The sequence below is a fragment of the Danio rerio genome, chromosome 16 (genome assembly GCF_052040795.2).
Source record: "Danio rerio strain M-AB ecotype USA chromosome 16, GRCz13ab, whole genome shotgun sequence".
Taxonomy (NCBI): domain Eukaryota; kingdom Metazoa; phylum Chordata; class Actinopteri; order Cypriniformes; family Danionidae; genus Danio; species Danio rerio.
The window spans coordinates 38,632,895-38,643,548 of record NC_141036.1 but is presented as its reverse complement, the minus strand read 5'-3'; the positions used below and the strand labels follow the sequence as shown (position 1 = coordinate 38,643,548).

The 10,654-nt window shown below is 34.4% G+C and overlaps 1 protein-coding gene across 1 annotated transcript in view; it reads right to left on the bottom strand.

The window, feature by feature from the left end:
• zdhhc18a (zDHHC palmitoyltransferase 18a) overlaps positions 1 to 10,654 on the bottom strand; it is a 284,455-nt gene continuing 273,801 nt past the window's right edge. The window contains exon 12 of the transcript XR_015510567.1: positions 1 to 304. The gene's annotated coding sequence lies outside the window, so the exon portion shown is untranslated. The remainder of the gene's footprint in view (positions 305 to 10,654) is intronic.

The following is a 10,654-nucleotide window of genomic DNA, read 5'->3' as shown; positions in this document are numbered from 1 at the left end:
ACATGATATTGCATATTTTATTGGAAAATAAATGTTTTGTCCGGGACGACGGGATGGTGCAGTAGGCAGTGCTGTCGCCTCACAGCAAGAAGGTCGCTGGTTCGAGCCTCGGCTGGGTCAGTTGGCGTTTCTGTGTGAAGTTTGCATGTTCTCCCCGCGTTCGCATGGGTTTCCTCCGGGTGGTCCGGTTTCCCCCACAGTCCAAAGACATGTGGTACAGGGGAATTGGGTAGGCTAAATTGTCCTTATGAGTGTGAATGAGAGAGTGTTCCACAGTGATGGGTTGCAGCTGGAAGGGCATCCGCTGCGTAAAACATATGCTGGATAAGTTGGAGGTTCATTCCACTGTGGCAACCCCAGATGAATAAAACGACTAAGTTGAAAAGAAAATGAATGAATCAATAAATCTTTTGTCCATTATTTCATTATTATGAATAGACTTGTTCCATAATCTAAAAAGCTGGGTTGGTGAAGGGACACATTACTTTTCTGAAAATATACATTTTATAATCACACTGCAATGAAAATATACTTAAACTACTCTGAAATTGTCCATGACAGGGTTGACATATTTTGAGGTTTGTTTACTGTTTTTCTGCTTGCAGATTATTTGTAAAAAAGTGCAGGAGCTTGACCAACATTAACTTTTTACAGCCCAAGGCCAAATTAATACAACAGTAGTTAAATCAGAAATCTCAAACTTTTTATTTTTAATTTTGATGTCTCCAAGGCACTTTAGAGTGATAATGACCCTAATAGACTCTTGAGAATCAAGTAGGTTTGGAACCATGGTGCTGGTCAGGATCAGCATGATCAGCAAAGAACCATCTTAAACCAGCTCATGACCAGCAGGAACCAGCTATAACCAGCAAGCACTCTTCAAACCCTGCCTAACCAGCCTCCAGGCAGGCACTTGCTGTTTTTTCAACAATGGACATCTGCAGTTACTTACCTTCCCAAGCCATCTAAAATTTAGATTACTTTATGTTATATCTTTATTTTTAGCTTTATTTTATACAGATTAAAAAGTTAAAACCTTTGGTTGCAACTGTAGTCCATGTGGTAATTCATAAAATTGTGCGTCAATCACTTACCAGCATTTAAAATAATAATAATAACATACAGGCCTACAGGCAAAACAAATTCAATACTTGTGAATGTATCTTCTGATTATATACACTGTTATACATAGTTTTTTTATGTGTTTTTTTTTTTTTTTACTTTGAAAGTGCCAGAATCCATTGATGTGGATTTTTTTAAATCACCAAGGACTATGGTTTCATCTAAACCAGAGATGCCCAAAGTAGGGCCCGCGGTAACCTTTGATTTGGCCCACCATCCCATCTTAGAAGAGATTTAGAATGAAGGTTGCGGAAAATGCCTTCAACAGAGATCGTCATTTTAAATTTAACGTAACCTGTTGTTTGTTTGTTTGTTTGTTTGTTTGTTGAGCTACAAAAAAAAGTCAACTAAAATTAAATGTTTCAATTAAATGTTGTGCAAGAATCAGATTTTTAAAAATCTAAATACTGTCACTTGAAGATAGAGGACAATACACAAGACATCGACGAGCAAATCAAGGCAACGGCAGGTTCAGATGCCGAAGTTTTAGTATTGCTCAGCATCGTGTTATAAGTGTGTTGTATGTGTTTTTCTTGTAAGAAGTTCATTCAAAAATGTAAAAAAAAAAAAAAGTGGAATTACTAACATGATTAAAGTTTTTTTTTTTTTTCAATATTAATAAATTAGGAAATTGGCAGCATTAATGTAATAGTTTGGTGTATTTACCTTCGGCCCACCCACTTAATGAAGATAGTTTTTTTGGCCCTGCATGAGAAAAGGTTTGGGCACCCCTGATCTAAAGTATTCTGTAATGATCTACTGAAGAAGAAAGTTAACTAAATGTTTTAATCTTTGGGTGAACGATCCCTTTAAAGAGAAACGAGAAGGCGGTCAGCATTGTGACAGAGGAACTTTTTTCATAGAAGAAAACAGGAACAATCATAGCACTATTTGGCTTTATTTTGCAGCTTGTGGGAGGGTGATATTAGATTTTCACAAACCCTCCTACATCTTTCATCACACTCTTTTTGTAGGAACAACATCTCATTGTTATTCATTCAAACATTCAGAGCATTTTTGAGTTCAAAAAAATATACTTCACTGTGTTTCTGTATGGCATGACCTCGGATGACATCTGTCCTAAAATAACAGCAAATATGTTGTGGTGTTTTTCCCACCAGAATACATCACAGCAGCAACAATTCATGGCCAGGATGGTACAGTATACACAAATATTCATCACTTCCTCTTAGCTAGCTTTACTGCAAGTATGTGCTTCCTCCGATGTCTTCACCCTAAATAACCTCCATGGCTTTTATGGTTGCATAAATTATATAAAATTATCAACATACATTTAAAATGTGCTGGATTACAGCAGGTTTCTGGGAAACAGATCTATCATTACCCTCTACAAGCACCCCACATCAGTCAGCAACTGCAACCGGTTCTCAACAGCAACAGACAGACAAACTGAACTTGCCTCGAAGGCCTGGTTTTCAAACCACAGTGAAAAAAGAACAAGGAAGAAAAAAAGAAGAGAAAAGTTTTTCCTTTTGATGACCTCCCGCTTCAATTTAACGACAAAATAATGAATCCACCAGTACCCACCTACAGTGTCTTCTCACAGAGTTTGCGGTGTCTCTACCAATTATAGACACAAGACGCCGGACTCCGGCAATTATGGAGAGTCTGAGATGACATCAGACCAGAAAATGAATGATTTCACCGTGCTTCAGTTTTTTTAGGCGCAGAGAGCCCCTGTAATAAAACGCAAAGATGCTAGACTGGATTGCCACGGCATGCACACCAGCCTCTGGTTAGAGGGTGTATTTATAAAATCTCAGCAAAAGACATTTATATATATATATATCTTTTTTTTTTTTTTGGGTCATGCTGGATAGTTCTAAGAATGTTTGTATGATGAGAATTTTAAAAGGGAAGTGATATTCAATGAGGATTTGACACGCTCACATGCCAGGAGGCAAAATTGTGCTTTGTGTACAGTAGGCCTGGTTGAAACCACAAAAGGTGTGTTTGTCATTACAGCTCTTACAACAACAGACGGATTTTAACAGTGTTTCATACAGCATAATTAGTCTGATGTAGTGCAGATCCAGCTACCCAAATGTCCAGACACTACTCAGTTGTTCTTTAAAGAGGCCATATGATGGTATTTCAGGGTGTGTTCACTCTTGGAAAGTTTAGTTGGGTTAAATTATTAATGTCAATGCTACCATCTGAATTTTGGTGCACACCAAAAATGTGGGAAAAGACTGCTGAAAAACTGTCTCAGATGAACTGTGGTTTTGTTTGACGGAGTTAGGAACTGTATGCAACACAGACCAAAGACATCTAAATGGGACAGAAAGACAGACTGCTCGAGAAGTTGTTGGGTTTTTCTTTTTCACAGTAGCAAATGTTGCTCATTACAATTCATTACAGATGCTGCTGGGATTACAAATATGTACACGTGTTCACATATATTAGCAATCCTTTTATATAGGTGTCCATATATCGTCACCTTGGATTTATAAGGTTCTATCTGCGTTCTGAATGATTTTGAGATATTGAGCTTCAAAGTTTTTGCATTCCATATAGCAAATGGTATGTGTGTAACATTTGTTTGTTTTAAAAGTCTTAAAATGTAAAAAACTTATATGAAGCATACCATAATGTAAATAACTTGTCATTTAATAATAATATTTCAACAACCCAATTTTGACAAAAATGTCAGAAAGAACCTTATAATTGTAAGGTGACGATATGGCTATAAATAAATATACCCAGCAGGCACACAACATCATAAGGCATTAATATTAGGGTAGATGTAGTTTGTTAAGTCAGGTGACAAAAATTCAATGCCTACCCAGTGTCTAAGGACAACGTTATTTTGACATCCAATAACAATGTCAAATATAGTTGATATTTAGTTGATTTGTGTTGGAAAGTGATCAAAATCCAACGTCGAGCCAACATCTTAAATCAGCGTCATATTGATGTCAAATACTGACATTTATTTATCAGGTATGGCATCCAAATTCCAACGTCTGATCGACGTCATAGTGGTAATGTCTACTCAACATCAAGCTGTAAACCATTAGACATTGATATTTGGTTGATTTTTAGGTTGGGCATTTGACATTGACTTCGGCCTGAAGTTGGGTTCTGATGTTAACCCGATTTCGAAACAAAACGCAACGTCCCCATAACGATGGGCTACAACATCAATTTGACGTCATGTTTACATCCTGTGCCTGCTGGGTATATGAACACACACACATATATGTAATTTTTTAAAACTCCTTTAGCTGAAAATAAATAATGCAATTGGACATTTTTGCAATATTTTGAAAAGAGTTTAAATTTAACATATGTAAAATACAACTATAAATTGATTGTCATTTATATTGTGAATATGTTTCCATATATCAGATTTCAATAAGTGAATGCAAATCCATGCCACAGATCTTCATCTGTGTGTGTGATAAAGAAGTTTGTAGCACTATTTTGACCCCTTTACTTGTTTTATGAGCCCTTTAAACATGTTAAGCCCACCTATGAGAACTGTTTTGGGGTTGCCTAAAATTAAAGGCTACCTAAACAAATGTACATGTTATACATATTTAATATTTTCACATATTTCCAGTCTAAATAAAACACAAACTTTTAGATGAAATGAATAAACCCCTCAGACTTAGTTGAGGAGTTGGGCTGGTGGAAAATGCTAAAACACATAGAATTTTTGGGATATTGGTGTGCCAGCTGTATACAAACCTTCTATCATGCTAAAATTATGTTATTCATTCATTCATTCATTCATTCATTCATTCATTTTCTTTTTGGCTTAGTCCCTTATTAATCAGGGGTCGCCACAGCGAAATGGACCACCATCTTATCCAGAGCACCCAGAGGAAACCAATGCGAACACGGGAAGAACATGGAAACTCCAAACAGAAATGCCTGACCCAGCCGAGGCTCGAACCAGCGACCTTCTTGCAGTGAGGCGACATCGCTACCAACTGCACCACCACACCCCCCATGTTAATTATGAACATTTCCACTTGGTTTGATTATCTAAACTGGATCCACCCAAACCTTTTAAATTAAATAAAGTATTAATCACACTACTGTCTGGACTCTTAGCAGTGCATTTTAGGCTAGTCTGGAACAGTGTTCATTTTAAGGCAGAATAAATCCATTTTCCTAAATGACATTACACACTAAAGGAAAATGAAAACATTACAAAGTATTAGATAGCCTCATGTAACATGTGTCTATGCAATTACAGCACTCACTCACCCGCAGACATGACTTGTTTCAAAAAGAGAACTCAGTAGTCAGAATTCCCGCAATTGTCAAGACGTGCCTTTGTGATTCCATAAACACTCTATAACAAGATACTGTAGTTAAAGGCAGAAGTGTGTTAGTGTGTAAATCCCCTCTTACTCTCGTTTCCCTACCTATCTGCCTTTAATCCTTTAGTGAGAACATCCACATCCCCTTATAGGCTACACTTTTTCCTGCTGCCAAATTCAAAGCGTTTTTTTACCACCTGCAAACCCAGTATCTCTCATTTTATTTAAATCAGATTTGAAGGTCTTAATCAGCTTGAAGATTTAATAAGGTGAACTTATTTAAACTGGCTTCGAAAGCAAGTTTTGAAAATATATTAGTGTGTTTTTATTGTTGCACAAGGCATTTCTTTTTCTGTAAATAACTTTTAGCATTTAAAAACATTTGTATTTTTTTCCTTCTGCATAAATCAATTTAACCTATAATGTTTTTATTAGCTGTTAATAAAAACATCTTCAACTGTATTAAGAAGCAAGGCTCTTTTTAAAAAGCAATAATAAAAACAATGATAAATGCATCAAATTAACATATTAGAAAGATTCTGAAAGATCTTGTTACATGTGGCTGAAGATTTTCTTTGCCAAAACAAGAATAAATTACATACAGTTAGCAGGGTTTCTGCAGTTTTCACTAAGTTTCCTTAAGTTAAATTTAAGACCGTTATGAATCAAATTTTAGACTCATGAGAATTCAACACAGTTTTGTAACCTTAAAGGGCTCCACACACTATTCAAATAAAATAGTTTATTGTTGCACAAACATGTAAGCATTTTAGTGACTTTTCCACATGCAACATTATCTACTGCAATACTACTATAGTACCGGTAAACCGTGCAACCCTAAATACATGGGGAGCTTTTAAACAAATGTGATTATGAGAAAAATAATTAAAATTTTACGGTATGGTAATTAGGGTTAATAGAGTAAAAAAAATTACATTGTTTTAAATAAAAGGCTAAAAGCTTATTGAATTGGATTGTTGGTGATTGTATGGGTGTAAATGGCAAGATTGGGTATACATAAACAAAGGAAAACTAAGACCTGTATGAAAAGATTTAAGACCTAAACACATTATTTCAGTAAATTTAAGACTTTTAAAGCCTAACATTTATTAAATCTGTTTTTGAGATTTAAGACATTTTAAGAAATTTTAGGACCCCACGAACACCCTGAGTTGAATATATTAAAATAAATGTACAATCTAAACATTTATTGTACATTTTAAAAACATTTAACAAAATTAGTTTCATTTATTTTACATAATTTTTCATACTGTTGCTTTTATTAATTTGTTGTATTGATTTTTCATGTTTTAATTCTGTCTTTTGTCTACCTATACAATAACACAAACACACAAACACACACACACACACACACACACACACACACACACACACACACACACACACACACACACACACACAGTTGAAGTCAGAATTATGAGCCCCCTTGAATTGAATTATTAACAATTTATTTTTTCCCACAATTTCTGTTTAACGGAGAGAAGATTTTTTTTCAACACATTTCTAAACATAATAGTTTTATAACTCATTTTTGATAACTGATTTATTTTATCTTTGTCACGATGACAGTAAATGATATTTTAGTAGATATTTTTCAAGACACTTCTATACAGCTTAAAGTGACATTTAAATGCTTAACTAGGTTAATTGGGTTAAGCAGGTTAGGGTAATTAGGTTAGTCATTGTATAACGATGGTTTGTTCTGTAGACTATCAAAAACAAATATAGCTTAAAAGGGCTTATAATTTTGACCTTAAAATGGATTTAAAAAAAATGAAAACTGCTTTTATTCTTGTCAAAATAAAACAAAGAAGATTTTTTTCCAGAAGAAAAAAATATTATCAGACACACACTGTTTGCTATGGAATGCAAAAACTTTGAAGCTCAATATCTCAAAATCATTCAGAACGCAGATAAAACCTTATAATTCCAAGGTGACGATATATATATGCTATGTATATTGTTAATAATAATACATTTTATTATTGTATTTAATTTTGAAAAAAGATATGCATACTTAATGCATTTTGCCTTTTTTGGCTATACAGATGATAATTATTGTTGACACATATGTGTTAGCTTCTTGATGCAACAGTTCTTGTTTGTTTTTAGCAAACTACAAATCCTGTTTTGGATCTTCTTATCAGGTTTAGCTCAGAGAGATCAGGCTTTGTTGACAAACAACCAATACATTAGTTGGTAGACCTCTCTGTCATTCACACAAATCCGCTGGTTCAGATAAGCTCCTTGTTAACGAGAGGAAATGTAAAAGCTTTTTGTCTTTCTCCAATCTGAAGCCGACCTTTTTGTGGAACGGTGTATAAATGATGGAATACTTGTTATGAAGTGATCTGCAAAGGCTATGTATTGAATACTAGGGCAGCCTTTAAAAAATGTGTTGGCTTTGACCACTGAGGCCAACCACTGAAACAGTGCATTCGTATCATAGCAACACCTCAAGACTAGACGTGACCTGTGAAAATGCACTGATCATCCGCAGACATACTTAGCTCATTGTTATAATCTGATTAGCTCACTTCAACTCCTCTCCTATGTTTATAACTCTGTGAACGCACACAATTCCTATTACCTAGATACATTCTCCCCTAGACTGCAGTTTCGGGTCAATACACAACTGGTATGAAGAACTAATTAATGTTTTAATGTAACAAGTATGCATTAAGCTGATAAAAAGTGCAGTAAAGACTTTCTCTTTTAAGTAAATCCCTTTTTTTTCAATATGTATGTTTTTAATAAACTTAAATAAGTATATTTAATAAAAGTATATTTTAATATATTACATAAGCAAATAAGCATAAATTAGCATTTATGTTTCCACAAACCTTCAAGCCAATGACTGAAAGATATGTATTGTTGGTATGAAGCTAAATAGCAGTAGTAATGGTTGCTGAAAATTCAGCTTTGCACATCACAAGAATAAATTGGTGGAATATTCTAGAGCAGTGGTTCTCAAACTTTTTTCATCAAGTACCACCTCAGAAAATGAGCACCTCACCCACCAAAATGAGCAGTGTTGAAATACAGTAGCGTAATAGGCCCAGTAAACGTGGCAGATTACCTCAAAAATATAGGCCATATGTCAAAAATTACTTATTATATACATCATTTTTGATAAATTTTGAAATGTGTGTAGCATGTACATGACATTTTATTCCTCTGCGTACCACTAGAAGGAAGCCTGCGTACCACTAGTGGAACACGTACTACAGTAAGAGAACCACTGGTCTAGAGCATTGACAAAAACTCAAATTTAAAGGTGCAGTAATTCTGAATGAAAAACTGTATTACATCTAGCACATTTTCAGTTGTGTAGTTAGCAAATCTTGTCATAATGTGCAATATTTCATGCATGCAAGGATCTCTGGTCTCACTCTCTCACAGGCTTTGTCCTAAAACGACTACTGTATGCTTAGTGCTTGGCCGGTGGCGTGCAGGAATTACACCTAAGCCATACTTACATGCTAATTCAGACTGAATATTGAAAGTAGCATGGTAAACAATATAGGGAGCGCATCACAGGTTGTCATTGTTCAAAAATGACCCAATGTGAGTATAAAACCAACTTCAGCTCAGTAAAGCAAGCTAGGCGGAATAGCACTATTTACTTATGTTTTGTTGTTAAACTAAATAAAAATGTACATTATGGATTCTGTAAAAGCTCCCTTATGAAATTAGAAAAGGTCACATTAGCCTTTGCTGGAAGATTTCAGTGGCTGAACATCACTTCTGTGCATATAACCCATTCAAAAACAACATCTACATAAGCTTTGTGTGACTAAAATACTTTTAAAACATAACATTACCTGTCTAAAAGAAATACTTCAGCCATGGGATCATCCTTCCTCCAGTGTGCAAAAGTTACTCCAATATTGATTCAGGGTTTAAAAGTTTTGATTCAGCATTTATTTTTACTGCCGTCTCTCTCTTGTGTGCAGGTGAACGAGTGTGCACGTGCAAACGGCAGATCTGTGTGAACAGCTGCGCAGTTGTACAAATCTACATTTGTTGACAGACAGTTTGGGCTACCTATCAGAATTATGGTAATTATCAGCCCAACCAATTTTAATTAGATGAACATTTTTTAGCCTTATGCCTTACCCAGAATTTCATTGCATTGATGTAGACATGAATAAGTGAATGATGATAACTGATATGCTATTGTACTGTGAAATAATATAAATATTTATTATGTGGTTAATTATGGCAGCCTATATTGAAATGAAAATGAGATTATTTTTAATTATTGAGTGGCCGTTTAACTAATCACGTAATGTGATTGACTGTGGGTCAAAAGGGTGGAGTGAGTGGATTGTTTCACACTGAGGAAGGTATTGTACCGAAACGCCTGTGTTTTGTATCACATGAAGAATGTAAAATAAATTATATTATTGAAAAGATTAGCGCACCAAAAAAGGTTTAAAATAAAAACGTCATTACCCAGAATATAAAATTACATATAAGTACATTTAGATCTTTTACTTTAATCATTACTATTGAAATGTGAAGAAAATTTTGACCAGCACAACAAAAAATGTTTTCTACTGCACCTTTAAAGTTTCTTTATTCTGAAATGTAATGTTATTGTAAAATAACAAGCAATCTAATGTACAGTTGAAGTCAAAACTATTAGCCCCCTTGTTTATTTTTTCTCTTATTTCTGTTTAACGGAGAGAAGATTTTTTCAACACATTTCTAAACATAATAGTTTTAATAACTCATTTCTAATAACTGATTCATTTTATATTTGCCATGATGACAGTACATAATATTTTAGTAGATATTAGTATCAAGAAACTTCTATACAGCTTAAAATGACATTTAAAGGCTTAACTAGGTTAATTAGCTTGACTAGGCAGGTTAGAGTAATTAGGCAAGTCATTGTATAACGGTGTTTTTTTTTAATCTGTAGACTATCGAAAACAAATATAGCTTAAAGGGGCTAATGATTTTGACCTTAAAATGGCTTTTAAAAAATGAAAAACTGCTTTTATTCTAGCCGAAATAAAACAAATGACTTTCTCCAGAAGAAAAAAATATTACCAGACATACTGTGAAAATGTCCTTGCTCTGTTAAACATCATTTGAGAAATATTTAAAACAGAAAAAAATGCAAGGGGGGGCTAATAATTCTGACCTCAACTGTACTTGCCATGTTGCTGTTTAATACGGATGATTTCTTTGAATTAAAAAAAATC